Source organism: Arachis hypogaea, chromosome 19 (genome assembly GCF_003086295.3).
Source record: "Arachis hypogaea cultivar Tifrunner chromosome 19, arahy.Tifrunner.gnm2.J5K5, whole genome shotgun sequence".
NCBI classification, from domain to species: Eukaryota; Viridiplantae; Streptophyta; class Magnoliopsida; order Fabales; family Fabaceae; genus Arachis; species Arachis hypogaea.
The window spans coordinates 134,205,480-134,231,348 of record NC_092054.1 but is presented as its reverse complement, the minus strand read 5'-3'; the positions used below and the strand labels follow the sequence as shown (position 1 = coordinate 134,231,348).

Sequence of the window (25,869 nt, the reverse complement as noted above, 5' to 3'; positions counted from 1 at the left end):
TAATACAGGGGACCGAGTCCGAGATATTAGAGTCTTCGTGGTATAAGTTAGAACCTATGGACGGATATTCCTGAGATCCGGAAAGTCTAAACCTTGTCTGTGGTATTCCGAGTAGGATCTGGGAAGGGATGGGTGTGACGAGCTTCAAACTCGCGAGTGCTGGGCGTAGTGACAGACGCAAAAGGATAGTAAATCCTATTCCAGTATGATCGAGAACCGACAGATGATTAGCCATGCAGTGATAGCGCATTGGACCATTTTCATAGAGAGGATGGGATGTAGCCATTGACAACGGTGATGCCCTACATACAGCTTGCCATTGACCATAGCTTGCTTCAAGCCAACAATCTCCGTGGGATCGACCCTTACTCACGTAAGGTTTATTACTTGGACGACCCAGTGCACTTGCTGGTTAGTTGTGCGAAGTTGTGACAAAGTGTGATTCACGTTTGAGAGCACCAAGTCTTTGGCGCCATTGTTGAGGATCACAATTTTGTGAACCAAGTTTTTGGCGCCGTTGCCGGGGATTGTTCGAGTTTGGACAACTGACGATTCATCTTGTTGCTCAGATTAGTTAATTTTATTTTAATTTTAAGTTTTTGTTTTTATTCTTTTTATTTTTGAAAATTTTTCAAAAAAAATATATTTCCAAAAAAATTTCAAAAAAAAAATAAATTATTCAATGGCTTCAGAATTTTAAAAAAAAGAATTCTAGAGTTTCATGAAGCATGTTGAAGCCTGGCTGGCTATAAAGCCATGTCTAATTCATTTGGACTGGGGCTTCCACTTATCAGCATAGAATGAAGTTGGATGAAGTATCAGCTGTTGTATGTCTGATTTGTATCTGCTAAAGCTTGGCTGGCCATTGGCCATGTCTAGTGTTTTGGACCGGAGCTTTCACTGAAAGCTTGGCTGGCTAGTAAGCCATGTCTAATTCTTGGACTGGAGCTTTAGACTAACAGTGCAAGATTCCTGGAATTCCTATTAAAAATTTTGAAATCCTTATTTTTCCTTTTCCAATTAAATTTTCGAAAAATATAAAAAAATTTAATAAAATCATAAAACCAAAAATAATTTTGTGTTTCTTGTTTGAGTCTTGTGTCACATTGTAAGTTTGGTGTCAATTGCATATTTTTCAAACTTTCTTGCATTTTTCGAAAATCCATGCATTGCATTCTTCATGATCTTCAAGTTGTTCTTGGTAAGTCTTCTTGTTTGATCTTTAAAATTTCTTGTTTTGTGTCTTTTCTTGTTTCTCATATGCATATTTGAATTATCAATGTCTCAACATTGAAAATTTCTAAGTTTGGTGTCTTGCATGTTTTTCTTTTCTTAAAAGTTTTCAAAAATAAGTTCTTGGTGTTCATCTTGACATTCAAAGTGTTCTTGGCGTTCATCTTGACATTCATAGTGTTCTTGCATGCATCATTTGTTTTGATCCAAAATTTTCATGCATTACATCAATTTTATGTTTTTTCTCTTTCCTCATTAAAAATTCAAAAATCAAAAAAATATATTTCCTTTTTTCTCTCATAAATTTTCGAAAATTTGAGTTGACTTTTTCAAAACTTTTTAAAATTTAGTTGTTTCTTATGAGTCAAGTCAAATTTTCAATTTAAAAATTCTATCTTTTTCAAATCTTTTTCAAAAATCAAATCTTTTTCATTTTTTCTTATATGATTTTCGAAAATTTCAAAGTGATTTTCAAAAATCTTTTTCTTATCTTGTTCATAATTTCAAAATCTTTACTAACCATTAATGTGATTGATTCAAAAATTTTAAGTTTGTTACTTGCCTAGTAAGAAAGGTTCAATCTTTAAACTCTAGAATCATATCTTTTTAGTTTCTTGTTAGTCAAGTAATCAACTTTGATTTCAAAAATCAAATCTTTTTAAATTTCTTTTTCAAATCTTTTTCAAAATAAGTTTCAATCACATCTCTTTCAAAAATCAAATTCAAAATCTTTTCTAACTTCTTATCTTTTCAAAAATTGATTTTCAAATCTTTTTCAATTAACTACTTGACTTTTTGTTTGATTTTAAAAGTTTACTATTTGATTCTTATCTTTTTCAAAACTACCTAACTAACTCTCTCTCTCTAATTTTCGAAAATCACCTTCCTCTTTTCCAAAATTCCTTTTTAATTAACTATTTGTTTTAAATTTTAATTTAATTTAATTTAATTTTTCTTTTTTTAATTTTTGAATTCTAACCTTAATTTTAAATTAAAAACAAAAATATTTTTTTTTAATTTATTTAATTTTCGAATTCTTCTCTCTTACCTCCTTCTAATTTAATTATTTATTTACTAACACTTCTCTTCACTCAAGAATTCGAACTCACTCTTCCCCTCTGTGTTTGGATTCTTATCTTTTCCTTCTTCTATTCTTTTTTTCTTCTACTCACATAAAGGAATCTCTATACTGTGACATAAAGTATTCCATATTTTCTTTTGTGTTCTCTTATTTTTCATATGAGCAGGAACAAGGATAAGAACCTTCTTGTTGAGGCTGATCCTGAACCTGAAAGAACTCTGAAGAGGAAGCTAAGGGAAGCTAAAGCACAACTCTCTGGAGAAAATCTGACAGAAATTTTTGAAAAAGAAAGAGACATGGACGAAAATAATAACAATGCAAGGAAGATGCTTGGTGACTTTACTGCACCAAATTCTAATTTACATGGAAGAAGCATCTCAATCCCTGCCGTTGGAGCAAACAATTTTGAGCTGAAACCTCAATTAGTTTCTCTGATGCAACAGAACTGCAAGTTTCATGGACTTCCATCAGAAGATCCTTTTCAATTCTTAACAGAATTCTTGCAGATCTGTGATACTGTTAAGACCAATGGGGTTGATCCCGAGGTCTACAGGCTTATGCTTTTCCCGTTTGCTATAAGAGATAGAGCTAGAATATGGTTGGACTCTCAACCTAAGGATAGCCTGAACTCTTGGGATAAGCTGGTCACGACTTTCTTAGCCAAGTTCTTTCCTCCTCAAAAGCTTAGTAAGCTTAGAGTGGATGTTCAAACTTTCAGACAGAAAGAAGGTGAATCCCTCTATGAAGCTTGGGAGAGATATAAGCAACTGACCAAAAAGTGTCCTTCTGACATACTTTCAGAATGGACCATCCTGGATATATTCTATGATGGTCTGTCTGAATTATCAAAGATGTCATTGGACCATTCTGCAGGTGGATCCATTCACCTAAAGAAAACGCCTGCAGAAGCTCAAGAACTCATTGACATGGTTGTAAATAACCAGTTCATGTACACTTCTGAAAGGAATCCTGTAAGTAATGGGATACCTATGAGGAAGGGAGTTCTTGAAATTGATACTCTGAATGCCATATTGGCTCGGAATAAAATATTGACTCAGCAAGTCAATATGATCTCTCAGAGTCTGAATGGATTGAAGGAATCATCCAACAGTACTAAAGAGGCATCTTCTGAATAAGAAGCTTATGATCCTGAGAACCCTGCAATAGCAGAGGTGAATTACATGGGTGAACCCTATGGAAACACCTATAATCCCCTCATGGAGAAATCATCCAAATTTCTCATGGAAGGATCCACAAAAGCCTCAACAAGGCTTTAATAATGGTGGAAGAAATAGGTTTAGCAATAGCAAACCTTTTCCATCATCCACTCAGTAACTGATAGAGAATTCTGAGTTTAGCAAATATAGTCTCTGATCTATCTAAGGCCACTATGAGTTTCATGAATGAAACAAGGTCCTCCATTAGAAATTTAGAGGCACAAGTGGGCCAGCTGAGTAAAAGGGTCACTGAAACTCCTCCTAGTACTCTCCCAAGCAATACAGAAGAAAATCTAAAGAGAGAGTGCAAGGCCATTGATTTGACCATCATGGCCGAACCTACAAGGGAGGAGGAGGACGTGAATCCTAGTGAGGAAGACCTCCTGGGACATTTAATGACCAATAAGGAGTTTCCCATTGAGGAACCAAAGGAATCTAAGGCTCATCTAGACACCATAGAGATTCCATTGAACCTCCTTCTGCCCTTCATGAGCTCTGATGAGTATTCTTCTTCTGAAGAGAATGAAAACGTTACTGAAGAGCAAGTTACTAAGGACCTTGGTGCAATCATGAATCTGAATGCCAAATTATTTGGTAATGAGACTTGGGAAGATGAACCTCCCTTGCTCACCAATGAACTGAATGCATTGGATAGGCAGAAATTACCTCAAAAGAAACAGGATCCTGGTAAATTCCTAATTCCCTGTAACATAGGCACCATGACCTTTGAGAAAGCTCTGTGTGACCTGGGGTCAGGAATAAACTTAATTCCACTCTCTGTAATGGAGAAACTTGGGATCTTTGAGATGCAAGCTGCCAAAATCTCATTAGAGATGGCAGACAACTCAAAAAAACAGGCTTATGGACTAGTAGAGGACATGTTAGTAAAGGTTGAAGGCCTTTACATCCCTGCTGATTTCATAATCCTAGACACTGGGAAGGATGAGGATGAATCCATCATCCTTGGAAGACCCTTCCTAGCCACAGCAAGAGCTGTGATTGATGTGGACAGAGGAGAGTTGGTCCTTCAACTGAATGAGGACAACCTTGTGTTTAAAACTCAAGGATCTCCTTCTGCAACCATGGAGAGGAAGCATGAAAAGCTTCTCTCACTGCAGAGTCAACCAAAGCCCCCACAGTCAAACTCTAAGTTTGGTTTTGGGAGGTTCCAACCTTGCTCTGATTATCTGTGAGGCTCCATGAGAGCTCACTGTCAAGCTACTAACATTAAAGAAGCGCTTGTTGGGAGGCAACCCAATGTTATTTAATTATATCTATTTTATTTTTATTTTTATTTCGTGTTTTATTAGGTTGATGATCATGTGGAGTCACAAAAACTACTGAAAAATCAAAAACGGAATGAAAAATAGCATTAAAAATAGCACACCCTGGAGGAGGAGCATTCTGGCGTTTAAACACCAGAAACAAGCATCTGTCTGGCGTTTAACGCCAGAAACAAGCACCAAGCTGGCGTTTAACGCCAGAAGCAAGCATCTACCTGGCGTTAAACGCCAGAAATAGGCTACATTTGGGCGTTTAACGCCAGAAACAAGCAGCAGTCTGGCGTTAAACGCCAGGATTGCACAGCAAGGGCGTTCTACACGCCTAATTGGAGCAGGGATGTTAAGTCCTTGGCCCCACTAGATCTGTGGATCCCACAGGATTCCCACAAGATCTGTAGACCCCACAGGATCCCCACCACTTCTTCTCTCCTCTTCACACCTTTTCATAACTCTCTTCCCCAAATAACCTCCACCAATCACCTCCATTACTCCTGCAAAACTATCATACAACCCACCTACACCCACCCACTCAAATTCAAACCATCACTCCTTCCGTTTCACACATCATAACCACCTAAAACCCCTTTGACCGAACCATACACCTCTCTTCCTCTCCTCCATTTTTCTTCTTCTTCTCCCTCCGTCTTTCTTCTTTTGCTCGGGGACGAGCAAACATTCTAAGTTTGGTGTGGTAAAAGCTTCCATCTCTGAGTCATGGGAGATGGAGAGATTCATCTCAAAAGCTCATCACTAAGAAAAAGATGGAGCAAACAAGAGATCATGGACCTCAACAAGAGCATGAGGAATTCCCTTATCATGAAATCCCTGAGATACCTCAGGGGATGCACTTCCCTCCACAAAACTATTGGGAGCAAATCAACACGTCCCTAGGAGAATTAAGTTCCAACATGGGACAACTAAGGATGGAGCACCAAGAGCACTCCATCATCCTCCATGAGATTAGAGAATATCAAAGAGCTATGAGGGAGGAGCAACAAAGACAAGGAAGAGACATAGAGGAGCTCAAGAGCACCATTGGTTCTTCAAGAAGAGGAAGACGCCACCCTCACTAAGGTGGACTCATTCCTTAATCTCCTTGTCTACTTATTTTCTGTTTTCGGTTTTTATGCTTATCATGTTTGTCTATGTTTGTGTCTTTACTAGATGATCATTAGTGTTTAAGTGTCTATGTCTTAAAACTATGAATGTCCTATGAATCCATCACCTCTCTTAAATGAAAAATGTTTTAATTACAAAAGAACAAAAAGTACATGGTTTTGAATTCATCCTTGAAATTAGTTTAATTATTTTGATGTGGTGACAATACTTTTTGTTTTCTGAATGAATGCTTGAACAGTGCATATATCTTTTGAATTTGTGGTTTATGAATGTTAAATATGTTGGCTCTTGAAAGAATAATGAAAAAGGAGAAATGTTATTTGATAATCTGAAAAATCATAAAATTAATTCTTGAAGCAAGAAAAAGCAGTGAAGAACAAAGCTTGCAAGAAAAGAAAAATGGCAAAAAAAAAAAAGAAAAAAAAAGTAAGCAGAAAAAGCCAAAAGCTCTTTAAAGCAAAAGGCAAGAGAAAAAAGCCAATAGCCCTTAAAACCAAAAGGCAAGGGTAATAAAAAAGATCCAAGGCTTTGAGCATCAGTGGATAGGAGGGCCTAAAGGAATAAAATCATGGCCTAAGCGGCTAAACCAAGCTGTCCCTAACCATGTGCTTATGGTGTGAAAGTGTCAAGTGAAAACTTGAGACTGAGCGGTTAAAGTCAAGGTCCAAAGCAAAAATAGAGTGTGCTTAAGAACCCTGGACACCTCTAATTGGGGACTTTAGCAAAGCTAAGTCACAATCTGAAAAGGTTCACCCAGTTATGTGTCTGTGGCATTTATGTATCCGGTGGTAATACTGAAAAACAAAGTGCTTAGGACCACGGCCAAGACTCATTAAGTAACTGTGTTCAAGAATCAACATACTGAACTAGGAGAATCAATAACACTATCTGAATTCTAAGTTCCTATAGATGCCAATCATTCTGAACTTCAATGGATAAAGTGAGATGCCAAAACTATTCAAGAGGCAAAAAGCTACTAGTCCCGTTCATCTTATTGGAGCTAAGTTTCATTGATATTTGAATTTATAGTATATTCTCTTCTTTTTATCCTATTTGATTTTCAGTTGCTTGGGGACAAGCAACAATTTAAGTTTGGTGTTGTGATGAGCGGATAATTTATACGCTTTTTGGCATTGTTTTTACATAGTTTTTAGTATAATTTAGTTAGTTTTTAGTATATTTTTATTAGTTTTTAAATAAAAATCACATTTCTGGACTTTACTATGAGTTTTTGTGTTTTTCTATGATTTCAGGTATTTTCTGGCTGAAATTGAGGGACTTGAGCAAAAATCAGATTCAGAGGTTGAGGAAAGACTGCAGATGCTGTTGGATTCTGACCTCCCTGTACTCAAAGTGGATTTTCTGGAGCTACAAAACTTCAAATGGTGCGCTCTCAATTGCTTTGGAAAGTAGACATCTAGGGCTTTCCAGAAATATATAATAGTCCATACTTTGCCCGAGTTTAGACGACGCAAACTGGTGTTCAACGCCAGTTCCATGTTGCATTCTGGAGTTAAACGCCATAAACAGGTTGCAAAGTGGAGTTAAATGCCAGAAACAGGTTACAAACTGGCGTTCAACTCCAAAAGAAGTCTCTACACGTGTAAAGCTCAATACTCAGCCCAAGCACACACCAAGTGGGCCCCAAAAGTGGATTTCTGCGTCATTTACTCATTTCTGTAAACCCTAGTAACTAGTTTAGTATAAATAGAACTTTTTACTATTGTATTTACATCTTTTGTTAGTCTTTGGATCTGATCTTTAATCAGTTTTATGCTATCTTAGACCTTTATGGAGGCTGGCCATGGACCTTGTTCTTATGTATTTTTCAACGGTAGAGTTTCTACACACCATAGATTAAGGTGTGGAGCTCTGCTGTTCCTCATGAATTAATGCAAAGTACTATTGTTTTTCTATTCAATTCAAGCTTATTCCTATTCTAAGATATTCATTCAGACCCAAGAACATGATGAATGTGATGATTATGTGATGCTCATCACCATTCTCACCTATGAACGCGTGCCTGACAACCACTTCCGTTCTACATGAAGATGAGATAGAATGAGTATCTCTTAGATATCTAATACAGGGGACCGAGTCCGAGATATTAGAGTCTTCGTGGTATAAGTTAGAACCCATGGACGGACATTCCTGAGATTCGGAAAGTCTAAACCTTGTCTGTGGTATTCCGAGTAGGATCTGGGAAGGGATGGCTGTGACGAGCTTCAAACTCGCGAGTGCTGGGCGTAGTGACAGACGCAAAAGGATAGTAAATCCTATTCCAGTATGATCGAGAACCGACAGATGATTAGCCATGCAGTGATAGCGCATTGGACCATTTTCACAGAGAGGATGGGATGTAGCCATTGACAACGGTGATGCCCTACATACAGCTTGCCATGGAAAGGGGTAGGAATGATTGGATGAAGACAACAGGAAAGTAGATGTTCAGGAGGAACGAAAGCATCTCTATATGCTTATCTGAAATTCTCACCAATGAATTACATAAGTATCTCTATCCTATTTATATTTTAATTATATTTTAATTATCAATTCACCATAACCATTTGAATTCGCCTGACGGAGATTTACAAGGTGACCATAGCTTGCTTCAAGCCGACAATCTCCGTGTGATCGACCCTTACTCACGTAAGGTTTATTACTTGGACGACCCAGTGCACTTGCTGGTTAGTTGTGCGAAGTTGTGACAAAGTGTGATTCACGTTTGAGAGCACCAAGTCTTTGGCGCCATTGTTGAGGATCACAATTTCGTGCACCAGAAGGCAAGAACAACAACAAAAATCCACCCCACATTATGCAGGGCAAGCATAAAAACTATTTTAAAACTCAGATTTCAAGATAACAATTCAGTAATCAAACTTCAATATAATCCATCAAGCAAACCAACTTATAACAACCAATTCAGCATAATCAAATACAATTAGGATTTTCTGCAATTCCAAACAATCAAAAAAATCGGTAACAGCCACAGCCTCAAACCAAAATCAAAACTAATTCCGATCATAACTCAGAGTAATCACCCTTCACAACTGCATCTAATTCCAAACATAACTCAAAATAATCACAATAGCTAACCCTTATCAAACACATTTCAAGTCATTCACATCAATTAAATTATTCTTAACCACTATTAACCATTTACAATTATCCAATTAACTTTGTAGGCATTCTAAAATTAAAACTATTAAACTTTAAAAATAAATCCCTACCTCAGAGTGTCGAACTAGCAGGAATTAATTGCGACAAACCCCTCTTTCTTAATCCATGGCAACAACAGCAACATTTCCGATCACTTTCCAGCAGTAGCAGTGGCACCGGAGCAGGGAAAAGGCAGGGCAGTTCGGACCAACGGCTCCAGCAACCTCCTCTGGCGAGTTTTGTCCCTTTCTCCATCGCTGTTTTGTATCGCAGTGAACCATTAATAGCAGAGGCCTCGATTGGTACCAGTGGCGAGTTCCAACAGTTGAGGATTGAATGAAGTTACAGCGGCAAGGATGACGGCCATGACAACAGCAGCAACCCCCTTTATGTGCTGACGGCAACAGAAGCTTCGCTGGCGGTGAGTGTGGTAGATTGGAAGAATATGGTGGTATTGGCGGCTCAGGGGAAGGCAGAACGGTGACAGCGATCATGGCTCCAGTGAAGGTGACGGCTTCTTCTACTCCTCGTCGCGGTCCTTGGCTCGCGTCTCCCTCATCTCCATCTGGGGCTTCCCTCAGTGATGCAGAACTGACGGCGGCTCAGACGGCAGCGGTGACCTTGAAGCACGACGACGACGAGGCGTTGGCGGCGGGACAGCTACGTCGCAGCCTCTGTCTCCCTCTCACGCATGTCGTTCTCTTCCTCACATCCGACTCTCTCTCGGTCACCCCTTTACCTTCACCTGACGATGACAACGACGACCGCAGAACCCTTCCCGGTGCCATCCCCTCTCTCGCTTCTCCTTCCTCTTCTTCTCCATTTCCCCCTCGAGCTCCCCCTATTTCTCGTTTCTTCCCTTTTCTTTCCTTCTGTGTGTGTACGTTGTGTTTGATTTAGGGCACAAATTGGGAAATTTGGGATATTAGGTTTAAATTAAGAATTTTTAGGATTAAGAAAAAATATATACAAGTAATATAATGATTTTTATAAAATATTTAAAATCAAATAACAATTTAGGATTTGAATATAATATTGTAAGGATTATTTTTGGAGTATATAAAATTTTATTTACTAATATAACATTTATTTTAAATAATTTTTTTTAATTTAAATTATAAATTGAATATACTAATTATATTTTATAAAATATAGTTTTAACCCGAAATATCAATTATTTAGATTATACGATATAATTTTTTATTATTTTTTTATTACCAAAATTTTAATTTTAATTTGTATAAAATAATTAATTATAATAAAAATTGTACATAACTATTAATTGTCTTAAATTTAAGTATTTATAAAAATCAATATAATCATTTCTAACAAATTAATCTCTAAGAGTTTAATTTAATAAAATAAATCGTAATTTATTCATAATACAAATTTCTTAAATTAAATTACCTAACACTTCTATTATTGAATTTTAATTTGAAATTACATGAAATAACCAATTATAAAAATTATATAAGATTATTAATTAACTTAACTCCATATATTAATAAAACTAATTTAATTACTCTTAAAAGATTAGTTTATAAAAATAAGGAGTTCAAAATAAAATAAGTCACAATTTATTTATATAATTATTTGAAATTATTTTTATTGGTATTGTTTAATTTGTATAATTATTTAAATAATATTAGAAAATTGTTGTTTCATAAACAATTGTTGTAATAGTTGTAAAACCGTTCTTTAAAATAGTCAAACAGAACGGTTTTATTTTGTTACTATAGCGTAATGAAAAATTGAACTTCAACAGCAACACTGTAAAAATCGTTGTCTAAGACCATCTAATAGAACAATTTTAAAGTGTAGCATTTTGGCAACGATTTTATGCGTTTCTTTTGTATAATTATTTAAATAACAATAAAAAACCGTTGCTTAAATACAAATCATGGTAACGGTTATAAAACCGTTCTTTAAAATAGTCAAAGAGAACGGTTTTAATTTGTTGCTATAAAATAATAAAAAATTGAATTCAACAGTAACACTAAAAAACCGTTGCCTAAACCTATCTAAGAGAACGGTTTTAAGGCGTTACAAAATTTAGCGTTGCTAAAGGCCATATTTGTTGTAGTGAGGGTCAGTACTTCCAGCAGGTGAAACGTTGCATGAAAATAGTGGTAGAGAGCTAGTACTTCCAGCAGATAAAATATTGCATGAAAATGGTGGAAGGCCAGTACTTGGACCATTGCATAAAAATGGTGGTGGAGAGCCAATATTTTCAGCAGAAATAGGAAACATTTTTTCTCAGAGTCAAGAATGAAAGTAGCATAGTATTGGTATCTTTTGTTAATGGGAATGATAAAATAACTTCTGAGATTTCTACTTCTTCAAAAGCTCTCAATTAACTTCTCGGGAAGTTAAAAACGTTTCTAAAAAATTGTGCCAAACACGCGTAACATAACTTTTCATAATCCAAAAGTAAGGAAAAAAATAGCTTTTGCTACTTTCCAAACGGGCTCTAATTCTTAAAAGTTTAAGCATAAGACTTTAATAAACAAGTTTTTATATCAAAATAATAAAGCTATTACCTTTTTATTACTAATATTAGGTTACTCATAATATAATTATCATCTTTTTGTTAAAAATACTATTTTATATAAATAATATAACAGAAGAGTAAAACAATAATCTTTCCTGAAAATTTTAGAAAGACAAAGCTAATCTTAGAACCTTTGGATCCTCCTCATAAAACATATAGAAAAAGGTATGCGAGAAGACAAAAGAGTATGTAAGACATTGAAAGAGGTGAAATATAAGGAAGAGTTTTGAATAAGGAAAAAGGGATTTTTGCTCTGATCGATTATATAAAGAAAACTAAATAATTTGAAAGAATATTTGTCATAAAAAGTAGAGAAAGGAGACTGAAATAATATTTTACAGAATTGATATGAAAAAACAAATGACTGAGAATGAGACTGGCTAAGAATAACTGAGAACTAGAAATTGAGAAAGATATAGAAATTAGTAAATGAGAACTAAATGATTGAAGGTTCACCCGGCGAGGGTTTTATCTCGCTTGCCCAGTACTTATTGATTATTTGAACTCGAAAAAAATCCACGTACTGATTGATTGTTGAACTCGAAAAATCCACGTGTTGATTGATTGTTGAACTCGGGGATGCCCACGTACTGTTGATTTCTGGTTCCCATTGTGCATAAACTATGGCATCTAGCTTTGCAATGATTACCGGTAGTCATGTACTGATGGTGTTCTTAACCACATCGACACATATGCACGTACATTGCGTAATGGAAAGCCATATATGGGACTTGTTCCCAAGTAATGTCGAGTTGTGGGATGTAAATCAATACATGAGCTCATGGCCTGCATAAGACAGACATGCACCATACTTGTTTGCACATATTGTAACACCCTAACTACCAAAGCTCACGCTTCCGGCTGCGCCACTCTGATAGATCGGACATTACGACGACACTTATACTATTTAATACTGAAATATGAGCCTGTTTAAAACTTTAAGTCGCAATACCGATCCAAAAATACTTTCATCCGATATCATACATCCATAAATACCATACAACTTACAAAACTCATAAAGAGTACATCCATATATATATACATACATATATATAAGTAATATTACAACCATAATCCAATACAATTCCTATCCCTCTTACAAATTATATCAAGATAAAGGTGAGGGTACAATAAACCATAGCTAAAACAATACAGAGCATCACAACAACAATTAAATAAGCTCTTCGTAACTTCTGCGCCCATATCCTGAAAGGGAAAAAATGTAGGGGGGTGAGAACATCATCCACGAAAAGGATCTCAGTAGAGGGTTTTTGGGAATTACTGTAATAGGATACATGAAGATAACCGCACCAGTGATTGATAACCGTCTCATGCCTCTTTTCAAAAACAACGGTTTACAATGAAAGTAAAGTCAGAAATCTTTTCTGAAAGAGGAACCGTTCAATTCTCAAAAACTCAAAAGCCTTTCAAAAGGATTTATCTATGCTGAACCAAAATAGCCTTTCATATTTTTTTCCAAACCAGAGACACACAAAACCAAAACCAACCATCGGTTCATCTCATTTCAACCACGGCCCTAGGCCCAAACAATCCAACCATCAACCAATCACCACAGTCCAACAGAGCCCCAGTGGCAAACACAAATAGGAGGATGCAAGCACAAACAAACAGTTATTGCAAGTAGAACAATTAGCAATTAATCACATAGGCACACCAAGTATAATATGCACACCCAAACAATGTCACATAGATGCATATGATGCATGCCTGTCCCTAGTGGCTGATGATATCATCTGTCGGTTATATAGCCAACCCGACACGTCCTGGTAGCTAACCATGGATAGAAACACCCATCGCGGAGCAAGTAGGTTTGAGCTACAACCCCATTGCTACTACCCGCTCACCCAGAGCCAGTGGAATAACCACTACTGCGGCTACTACCCAGGCGGATGTTTAACAGCACAACCTGGAGCGAGTGGAATCACCACTACTACCGCTACTACCCAGGCATCACAGTCTCTGACCTGGAGCAAGTGGGACGAACCACAACCCTTGCTACTACCCAGGTATCTCAAGCATATATTCATTCAGTCCCAGTCATGGATCAACATCCATCTCAGCCATCCGGCTTAAGTTCATAATTCATAGTCAGCCATACGGCCCATAACTCATTCAGCAATCAGCCATAAATCAATATCTTACATAGGCATTCCGGCTCACGGTTCAATCCAGAACCAGCCATTATTCATAATCATACACAGCCATTCCAGCCCATAACAAAACAGCACTTTCACCATTCAACATCATCGAATTCATAAAACTGGCATTTAAGCCTCAAATCACTTTTCTCAAGCCATTTCACTTTGAAATCAAATTTTAACTCTTTTCAGCCTTGGCTTTAAAGATCTCATTTCTCAAATAATCTCAGGCTCATAAGCCAAATTTACTCAAAATAAGTTTCCTTTTTAAAACAAAGCCGCTCTCGGCATCCTCTTTCCAAGACTTCCAAAACCATGGAAAGTTAAAGATTCAATTTGGGAACAATCAAAATCACCCATTCCACAATGGGATTTTATAACAAAATTTCTCGGCAGAGTCCCAAGTCTTTAGGGGAGAACAACATAACTCATTTCGCCAAATTCATTTAAAATCATTAAAACATTGGCTTTCTGATTTGAGTAAGAAAATAGGATCTAAGCCAAACCGAGTCATGTAATCATTTACTTCTTTCAAAGCCGTTTCCTTTACTTAGGGACCAACTTCAACCCCCATGATAATTCTAGAATGTTTCAACTGTTCAAAATTGTTTTAGTCTTGCAAGAATTCAGAATTCAAAGAGTACTTAAAACCTTTCTCAAAACATTTCAAAATGAAACTTGTCAATAGACATTCAGGTTCTTTCAAAGTCATCGAAACTTCTTTAATTGAAACCCCCAAGTCAAATTCAAAGGCATAAACCCTTTTCACATCCAAACAGCTTTAAAACACAAGTTTCATCTAAATAACCTTCTCCTAAAAGAGATACGATGCCTTTCTTAAGAAGCAAGACTAAATCACAATTTCCTCTTTATTAATTCATTTCGAAAGCATGAATCATCCTTTTCTTGATAATTCAAATAAAATAGTAGAAGTCTTTAACTCATCATTTTCCAGACAACATTTCAATAAAGACTCGGATTTTATAGAAATTTCGGCAACACCTCCCCTAAAACTTGGACTTTTGCCACCCGGTTCGGGTCCCAACTAAACCGTTTCTCATTCCTTTTCAACAGCTCAAACCAGAAATCAATTCAAAAGCAAGCTAAATCCAACAGTCGCCTCAATGGCATACCTCAAGGAAACCATTTCAAAAATCAACTCAATATCAACTGGTTTAACTCATTTATAAAGCTTTAAAGAATCGGTTCAGCAATAAATCATTTATCAAAGCCAGAGCAATTAAAGCGACCCAGGCTGAATTTCAAGAGCATTCTATCTTTCACATCATCAAAATAATTGACTCAATTCAAACCAATCCTCAACGGATTAAACTCATTTCAAATATTTAAAGAATCAACTTCAAACATTACATTTCACAAGCCACACAACAATTCAGCCAAACCATAGTCATTCGAGTCAATCAATTGATACATAAGGCAGATACAATCACCAAGTACACAATATCTCACATCAGTACCCATATGTAATAATTCCAATAATAAACTATAGTTTTTGGAAAGCGCCCCTATCTCAAAACGCAATTCCATAACCCAAACGTCTCACGGAGTCCCTTTCGCCTCAACCCGAAGTGACGGCAACCAACAACTCGGCTCCACTTGATTTCTCAACAATCTCAACGACTCTAATCGCAACATACAACAACTGAAACTTAATCTTATAGCAATTAACGCCACAAACCTTAGCGTGAGATAACAGAACAATAACGAAAGGGCTTTCAGATCGAAACGCTTACCGAACTGAAGAAGGAACGGCTAAACCGAAACAGCGGCGGTCTCCAAACCGGCTCGACGGCAGCCCGGCAGCCACCTCAAGCGGCAGCGGTGATGAATTCCAATCACGACGACTGAAACCAGCAGGCAATGACCATAGTAACCTCTGAATTCAAAAAGAACAGAAATCTCAAATAATACCCTTACCGGCAAAAGTAACCAGAACCTCCAGCGGTGGCTCCGGCGGCAGCAACTCGCGTAACTCCAAACGACACCGCTTCAGTGGCGGTTTCCGGCGGACAGGCATGGTGGCGCAGCCCCAGACGGCAAAGGCAATGGGGAGCTCTGGGGTTCAGCGAGCAGATCTGGCGGCGGGAGGAGGCACGAACGACGGCGGCGACAGCAGCACCTCCCTCCACCCCGCGCGTGTGCTCTCTGTTCATGAGCCGCCAAGGACGGCGACGGAGGGGACCCTAGCAGCGACAACGACGCGGCTTCAAGGTGGCGGCAGGAACCTCGAAGGCGTTCGGTCCTCACCGCGATGGCGAGCTCGTGGCGGGAGTGGCGGCGGCTTCTCCTTCCCAGTCCTGGCTCGCGCTCGTCACCCCTTCTCATGGCTCGTTTTGATCTCTCTCTCTCTCTCTCATTCTGGTTCGGCAACATCAGCAACAGGGCGGACTTGACGGAGAGCAGAACGGACGGCGAGGCTGATCGCAGGAGACTCGACGGCGATGGCAGCGAGCCCTTGCTGTGACGCCGTCCCTCCCTCTCCGATTTCCCCCATCCTCTTCTCCGATGTTTCCCTCCATGCGTGTGTGTGTTGCTATGCTGAGGGAGGATGAAGGTGCTGCGTGATTTTGGGGAAAGGCTGTACAGCTGCTGGGTTGTGGGGAAACCGGGTCGGGTCACTGGGTTAGGGTTTTCATTTTTTAAAATTAGGGTTAGGGGTAAATTGGTAATTTCACTTAAAAATAGGGATAATATAGTAATTAGAAATAAATTCTAATCCAACAATAATAATGTATAAAAATACCATTTGCTCATCAATTTCACACTTTATTTTCAATAAAATGTTCAAATCCAAAAATTAGAAATAATATACTTAATTTCTTCATTTTCCAAAATAGTAATATCAATATTCTAAAATATCAATTATTTAGTCCAAAATCATATAAAAATCCTTTTTATTTCACAACTACCAACTATATGATTTAAATATAGAAAATAATCCAATAATTATAAAATTGGATAATAATCATAACTCGTCTCAAATCCAATAAATCAAGAATTGTCTTAATTATCTTTAATAAAATAATTTCTGAAATTAAGGCTATAAATAACTATATGATTTGAGACTTACGCATAAAAAGACTTTTCAAAGGTTCTGGGTCTTACATTCTACCCACCTTATAAAAATTTTCGCCCTCGAAAATTGATACAAAACGAAATAAATCTCATAACAGTTCACCCTTAAACACATTTAAGGAAGAAGCAAAAATATCTCAAAATATAAACATATATACGATTTTCAAATACTTTGATTGTCATACACATAAGGATGCAAAGGTAAAAGTGTGAGTGCAAAGAAATCATTACAAGGTAGGCTCAATGCAAAAGATGACATGGGTCAACATGTGGTAGTAAGGCAAGGCCTTGAAGGTTATAAAACAGGATGAGGTTACAACGACGTGCTCAACATCCGCACACTAATCTCATCTCAACCTCAAAGCTTCAACTCTCCAACTCCATCAAGCACTTTACAACTTCATAGCCGATCATGAGCCTAACACCCGCAAACTCATCATAACGTTACACACCTACCGCTTCTCCTTCCATATACACATATCACGTCTTAAAGACTAACGCATCGCGCTACTACGTCTACAAGTCGCACGTGATATCGAAACAATTCTCGAGTCTACTCAGACGGATACAAGATTTAGAAAGGAGAGTCAAATGTCAAGGATAGCAATAATAGATTTGAGAGAAAATATCCAATCCCAGATATCCAAGGATGCTCAAGCAATGCAGTTTTCTAGACACAATTCAATTGACAACCTCAAAGATAACCCTTAGATCCAAGAAATTCAATAGGACTAATAAGAAGAGAACCAGCGCCTTAGTTCGAAACAAATTCAAGTTGAGTCGAAGAAGTAGGAGGTTTACAAAAAGGAATATCAAACCCAAGACAAAGCTCACAAAACTCAAGAGCACGATTAAAAGTACTCCCAAATACATTGTTCATAAAGGAACCGAAACTTGCGGAAAAACCACTTCGCAATCTAAAAGAAAGGTTAATTAACAACATCCTTCAAGAGAGTAACAAAAGCATAATCGTGGCTTTGCTTTAATGCAAGTTCATGTTGAAATAGATTTTGTCGGGTTCTAAAAACAAGGTGCACACGGGTTTGGCTAAAGGCTAAAATATTTCTTCAAATATTTTAGAAAGGTAATTAGATACACAACTTAACCAAAAGCAGTTCATAAAACTCGGGAGAGAAATCAAATGCTTGTTCAAAAATTCTCAAAGTTCATATTCGAACAAGCATGTATAGCATTCATAGCAAGGATGAAAGAGGAAGTTAAACTCCTTTTAGAAAAGAAACTCCAAGGTAAAAATTTGCTTACAACTTGGTAGAGGAAATAAGTGGTGCGTTACAAACGAACTGGTTTCCACTAAACAAGGGAGCTTTTCAAAACTTCATTTAAAATAGCGCATGCTGACTTTTAAATTAACTTCGTCAAAATCGAACAATGGTTTCAATCTAAATCAAGCAACAGAAAATAAATTCCGTTTAAAACTTCTTACAAGAGAATCCAAAACTTCTTTAAAAAGTTCAGAACAAGACTCCCAAAAGTGTTCTTAAAATCACCTTCTCAGAAGAACATTCAAGAAGTTTAAGATGTACTAAAAAGGAGTCAAGCCTTGCAAGAAAGGATCTTAAACCAAAGTAGTCCAAACAAGATTCACTAGGCATGAGTCATCAAACAAGCTTTCAATTGATCCAAAAGAATACAAAAGTCATAGGAAAAGACAACTCAATCATTAGTAATTTCTCAAAGGTAAATCTTTAACTAAAAATTCTTGTAGAGAAAATGAGAGAATAAACAATGCACTAATTTTAAACAAATCAAACTGACTCGCATATGGATGAGATTCACAAGAGAGGACAAACCAAGATCAATGGTAATTTCACAAGATGTAAAAGATTAGTTAAAAACAGAATCATGTATGACATTCATAGAGGTGAAAAGCTTAAGAAGAAGCGAGTCTGATCATAAGAAGAAAGCTATGAGTCCAACATTTTCAAAAGAACAACAATAGCATAAACCATGTAGTATGCTAAATCAAACTCAAATAAAAATGAATTAAGTAAAGTTTATCAAATGAAACTCAACCGGGATAAAAGTGAAAAATTCCCTTTCTTTCCAGAATTTTAAAAAATATCCCAAATACATAATCAAATGAAGATGTGCATTGGAACTATAGTAAAATTACTAGAAAGTCAAATTGTAACTTAAGGTAAATGCGGTTCCATAAACCAGTAAAAGCACAGGCGATGTATTAGAAATAAATAGTCGTTAAACTGTATAAGAAATCTTCAAGTTCCACATGTGTAGATAAGTATATATCTAATCAACAGCAACTTTCATGAAAATCTCAGAATTAGCTGTAATCACTGTCAAATAAGAGGAAAACTGAATCAACAAGTTCTTTGAGAATGAATTCGAAACCCGGAGTTAAAAGTCACAGCACATTAAGACAAGTTCAAAGCTATATCAAGGAATATTGGAATCAGGAAGAACTCAAACAGAGAAAAACAGATGCAACAAGGATTCCAAACAAGCATATGCAATTGAGATCAAACAAGAATGCATATGAATAGAGAAATAGAGTGGAAACATCAAATTACTTTTCGAAAGGAGTAGCAAACAAGAACTTCAAGTTAGGATATGAAAGAACAGGTCGACTCGAATAGAATTTCAAGACACACAACTGAATAGCCTCGAGAAATAGTTTCTAACGTTCCCAAAACCCGCGATTCGCTTTACTCGAAACTCGTATTTCATCTATGATAACCCATTAGTGCTTTCATATACATAAGTCACTAGTATTAAGCCGGCCAAACTTAATACCAAGAATTATGCAATGCAAGACTAACAGCGTTAAATCAATAGATCGTCATGTGCATAAAGCCCTAATCCTCGTCATTCGACAAGACCTAATACATGACAAACACTCAGAGTATGCAATTGAAGCATAGTCAGTCCATTCCTCAGGCTCTACAGGAAGAACTGCTCTGATACCATAATGTAACACCCTAACTACCAAAGCTCACGCTTCCGGCTGCGCCACTCTGATAGCTCGGACATTACGACGACACTTATACTATTTAATACTGAAATATGAGCCTGTTTAAAACTTTAAGTCGCAATACCGATCCAAAAATACTTTCATCCGATATCATACATCCATAAATACCATACAACTTACAAAACTCATAAAGAGTACATCCATATATATATACATACATATATATAAGTAATATTACAACCATAATCCAATACAATTCCTATCCCTCTTACAGATTATATCAAGATAAAGGCGAGGGTACAATAAACCATAGCTAAAACAATACAGAGCATCACAACAACAATTAAATAAGCTCTTCGTAACTTCTGCGCCCATATCCTGAAAGGGGAAAAATGTAGGGGGGTGAGAACATCATCCTCGAAAGGGTTCTCAGTAGAGGGTTTTTGGGAATTACTGTAATAGGATACATGAAGATAACCGCACCAGTGATTGATAACCGTCTCATGCCTCTTTTAAAAAACAACGGTTTACAATGAAAGTAAAGTCGGAAATCTTTTCTGAAAGAGGAACCGTTCAATTCTCAAAAACTCAAAAGCCTTTCAAAAGGATTTATCTATGCTGAACCAAAATAGCCTTTCATATTTTTTTCCAAACCAGAGACACACAAAACCAAAACCAACCATCGATTCATCTCATTTCAACCACGGCCCTAGGCCCAAACAATCCAACCATCAACCAATCACCACAGTCCAACAGAGCCCCAGTGGCAAACACAAACAGGAAGATGCAAGCACAAACAAACAGTTATTGCAAGTAGAACAATTAGCAATTAATCACATAGGCACACCAAGTATAATATGCACACCCAAACAATGTCACATAGATGCATATGATGCATGCCTGTCCCTAGTGGCTGATGATATCATCTGTCGGTTATATAGCCAACCCGACACGTCCTGGTAGCTAACCATGGACAGAAACACCCATCGCGAAGCAAGTAGGTTTGAGCTACAACCCCATTGCTACTACCCGTTCAACCCAGAGCCAGTGGAATAACCACTACTGCGGCTACTACCCAGGCAGATGTTTAACAGCTCAACCTGGAGCGAGTGGAATCACCATTACTACCGCTACTACCCAGGCGTCACAGTCTCTGACCTGGAGCAAGTGGGACGAACCACAACCCTTGCTACTACCCAGGTATCTCAAGCATATATTCATTCAGTCCCAGTCATGGATCAACATCCATCTCAGCCATCCGGCTTAAGTTCATAATTCATAGTCAGCCATACGGCCCATAACTCATTCAGCAATCAGCCATAAATCAATATCTTACACAGCCATTTCGGCTCACGGTTCAATCCAGAACCAGCCATTATTCATAATCATACACAGCCATTTCGGCCCATAACAAAACAGCACTTTCACCATTCAACATCATCGAATTCATAAAACCGGCATTTAAGCCTCAAATCACTTTTCTCAAGCCATTTCACTTTGAAATCAAATTTCAACTCTTTTCAGCCTTGGCTTTAAAGATCTCATTTCTCAAATCATCTCAGGCTCATAAGCCAAATTTACTCAAAGTAAGTTCCCTTTTTAAAACAAAGCCGCTCTCGGCATCCTCTTTCCAAGACTTCCAAAACCATGGAAAGTTAAAGATTCAATTTGGGAACAATCAAAATCACCCATTCCACAATGGGATTTTATAACAAAATTTCTCGGCAGAGTCCCAAGTCTTTAGGGGAGAACAACATAACTCATTTCGCCAAATTCATTTAAAATCATTAAAACATTGGCTTTCTGATTTGAGTAAGAAAATAGGATCTAAGCCAAACCGAGTCATGTAATCATTTACTTCTTTCAAAGCCGTTTCCTTTACTTAGGCAAAACCAACTTCAACCCCCATGATAATTCTAGAACGTTTCAACTGTTCAAAATTGTTTTAGTCTTGCAAGAATTCAGAATTCAAAGAGTACTTAAAACCTTTCTCAAAACATTTCAAAATGAAACTTGTCAATAGACATTCAGGTTCTTTCAAAGTCATTGAAACTTCTTTAATTGAAACCCCCAAGTCAAATTCAAAGGCATAAACCCTTTTCACATCCAAACAGCTTTAAAACACAAGTTTCATCTAAATAACCTTCTCCTGAAAGAGATACAATGCCTTTCTTAAGAAGCAAGACTAAATCACAATTTCCTCTTTATTAATTCATTTCGAAAGCATGAATCATCCTTTTCTTGATAATTCAAATAAAATAGTAGAAGTCTTTAACTCATCATTTTCCAGACAACATTTCAATAAAGACTCGGATTTTATAGAAATTTCGGCAACACCTCCCCTAAAACTTGGACTTTTGCCACCCGGTTCGGGTCCCAACTAAACCGTTTCTCATTCCTTTTCAACAGCTCAAACAAGAAATCAATTCAAAAGCAAGCTAAATCCAACAGTCGCCTCAATGGCATACCTCAAGGAAACCATTTCAAAAATCAACTCAATATCAACCGGTTTAACTCATTTATAAAGCTTTAAAGAATCGGTTCAGCAATAAATCATTTATCAAAGCCAGAGCAATTAAAGCGACCCAGGCTGAATTTCAAGAGCATTCTATCTTTCACATCATCAAAATAATTGACTCAATTCAAACCAATCCTCAACGGATTAAACTCATTTCAAATATTTAAAGAATCAACTTCAAACATTACATTTCACAAGCCACACAACAATTCAGCCAAACCAACATCCATAGTCATTCGAGTCAATCAATTGATACATAAGGCAGATACAATCACCAAGTACACAATATCTCACATCAGTACCCATATGTAATAATTCTAATAATAAATTATAGTTTTTGGAAAGTGCCCCTACCTCAAAACGCAATTCCATAACCCAAACGTCTCACGGAGTCCCTTTCGCCTCAACCCGAAGTGACGGCAACCAATAACTCGGCTCCACTTGCTTTCTCAACAATCTCAACGACTCTAATCGCAACATACAACAACTGAAACTCAATCTTATAGCAATTAATGCCACAAACCTCAGCGTGAGATAACAGAACAATAACGAAAGGGCTTTCAGATCGAAACGCTTACCGAACCGAAGAAGGAACGGCTAAACCGAAACAGTGGCGGTCTCCAAACCGGCTCGACGGCAGCCCGGCAGCCACCTCAAGCGGCAGCAGTGACGAATTCCAATCGCGACGGCTGAAACCAGCAGGCAGTGACCATAGTAACCTCTGAATTCAAAAAGAACAGAAATCTCAAATAATACCCTTACCGGCAAAAGTAACCAGAACCTCCAGCAGTGGCTCCGGCGGCAGCAACTCGCGTAACTCCAAACGACACCGCTTCAGTGGCGGTTTCCGGCGGACAGGCATGGTGGCGCGGCCCCAGACGGCAAAGGCAATGGGGCGCTCTGGGGTTCAGTGGGCAGATCTGGCGGCGGGAGGAGGCACGAACGACGGCGGCGATAGCAGCACCTCCCTCCACCCCGCGCGTGTGCTCTCTGTTCATGAGCCGCCAAGGACGGCGACGGAGGGGACCCTGGCAGCGACAACGACGCGGCTTCAAGGTGGCGGCGGGAACCTCGAAGGCGTTCGGTCCTCACCGCGATGGCGAGCTCGTGGCGGGAGTGGCGGCGGCTTCTCCTTCCCAGTCCTGGCTCGTGCTCGTCACCCCCTCTCATGGCTCGTTTTGATCTCTCTCTCTCTCTCAGCCTGGTTCGGCGACATCAGCAACAGGGCAGACTTGACGGAGAGCAGAACGGACGGCGAGGCTGATCGCAGGAGACTCGACGGCGATGGCAGCGAGCCCTTGCTGTGACGCCGTCCCTCCCTCTCCGATTTCCCCATCCTCTTCTCCGATGTTTCCCTCCATGCGTGTGTATGTTGCTATGCTGAGGGAGGATGAAGGTGCTGCGTGATTTTGGGGAAAGGCTGTACAACTGCTGGGTAGTGGGGAAACCGGGTCGGGTCACTGGGTTAGGGTTTTCATTTTTTAAAATTAGGGTTAGGGGTAAATTGGTAATTTCACTTAAAAATAGGGATAATATAGTAATTAGAAATAAATTCTAATCCAACAATAATAATGTATAAAAATACTATTTGCTCATCAATTTCACACTTTATTTTCAATAAAATGTTCAAATCCAAAAATTAGAAATAATATACTTAATTTCTTCATTTTCCAAAATAGTAATATCAATATTCTAAAATATCAATTATTTAGTCCAAAATCATATAAAAATCTTTTTTATTTCACAACTACCAAGTATATGATTTAAATATAGAAAATAATCCAATAATTATAAAATTGGATAATAATCATAACTCGTCTCAAATCCAATAAATCAAGAATTGCCTTAATTATCTTTAATAAAATAATTTCTGAAATTAAGGCTATAAATAACTATATGATTTGAGACTTACGCATAAAAAGACTTTTTCAAAGGTTCTGGGTCTTACACATATTTCTCTGTGATATGTGATATGTGTTTAGGGTCTTTGTGATATATGTTTCTGAGATTGTGTGCATGTGTGTGCTTTTTGACTTATGATTTCTTTGTAGTCTGTAGTTTGTTGTGACTGTACATGTGTGCTTTCTGATTAATTGCTCTCTGTATCTTTGGTTTGTTAAAGTTGTTTGTATTTTGGGGTTTGTTGTTGTTGGCTAAGTATGACATAAAATGAACTTAATTAACTACCTGACCCTACTAAAAATTCTCCAGTTCTTACCCCCTCTTTTTATCCTATAGATAGAAATAGGAGAACCTTTCCATGATCTACCAGAAATTTTTGCTTACGAGGACCTCGACCTCAACCACCTGTATATACTCTACGACCTGTCAGAGAGAAGGAAAAAAAAAAGACCATATAGTTGCTGTTGTTTTGACGACACCCTATGTAGTCACATTTGAAGACCTAGAGTATATTCCCCTCACTTTTGTGACCTTAGAGAGACTAGGATTATAGAAAGAATTAGGCTAGCTTGTGTATCAGTTTAGGGGCTTTTTGGACAGGCCAAGACCTGGAATGTCATATGTACATATGTATATAAATATTATCTAGCTATGATAGAAGTGTTATCTATTCGTACGTGGTTAACGATGCATGATTGTAGACTTGAGTCTTATATATATTTAGATGGTTAACTATATTACTAATATTATATACTTTACTTGCTAGCTTTCTATAACTTTGTGATGTATGTTTTTGTATTAATGATTTAACATTTTTAAACAAAAAATTATCCGTAAATCGACAATGTGTTAATTACGATTAGACTCATATTTATTAAATAATAGATAATAATTAGGAAGACAAGTTGGTACCACTCAAATTTCGGTATGAAAATTAGACTGTTACACTTACACTATACACAACAGTCACAAGCACACCTAAACAAATAATCAAACTTAAAATACTAATCCATAGTTTCAAACACCTAATTTCACCTTCTATTGTGTTAATTCTCCATGTTAAATTCATTTTTCAACTATCATCATTGCTTGTAGGTTGTGCTTTACCCACTAAACTTTGTTCTTTCTCGGCATCTGCCCACATAAAAAAAGATCACACCACATTCTCTCATAACTCTGTCAATTCCTCAACAACCGAGAAAAAGAAAAATATTTTAGCATACCCATCAACAAAAGTATCGGTAGCAACACATTGAAGAAGAAGATGTTGAACTTACATTATAATGTAGACACCTATAAAAGGGTCTCTCAAAATTGGCATTCGTCCCAGACCATCAAAGCACTGGACGTATTCCACCACCACACCAATCAAGAATCTTTCCTAATCTCCCATGATTAAGGTTCCTCATAGAAGCGCCATGAGAACGTGATCGCGCAGAGCTCCCTGAAGCTTGGCTTCTTGAACTCATCATATCTTCAGCAAAGTTTCGAACATTTTGGAAAAAGAGTGCTGCAAATCAGGTTTTTAACATCTTTAGAAGGGTTAAACGAGTAAAATCAACTTTTACCACATCATTCAACCGTTACACATCCACCTTGAC

The 25,869-nt window shown here is 37.5% G+C and overlaps 1 non-coding gene across 1 annotated transcript; it reads right to left on the bottom strand.

The window, feature by feature from the left end:
* Positions 1-3,003: 3,003 nt before the first annotated feature.
* LOC112780886 (small nucleolar RNA R71) lies at positions 3,004-3,107 on the bottom strand. Its single transcript, XR_003191693.1, has one exon. It is a non-coding gene; the product is annotated as a small nucleolar RNA R71 (small nucleolar RNA).
* Positions 3,108-25,869: the final 22,762 nt, after the last annotated feature.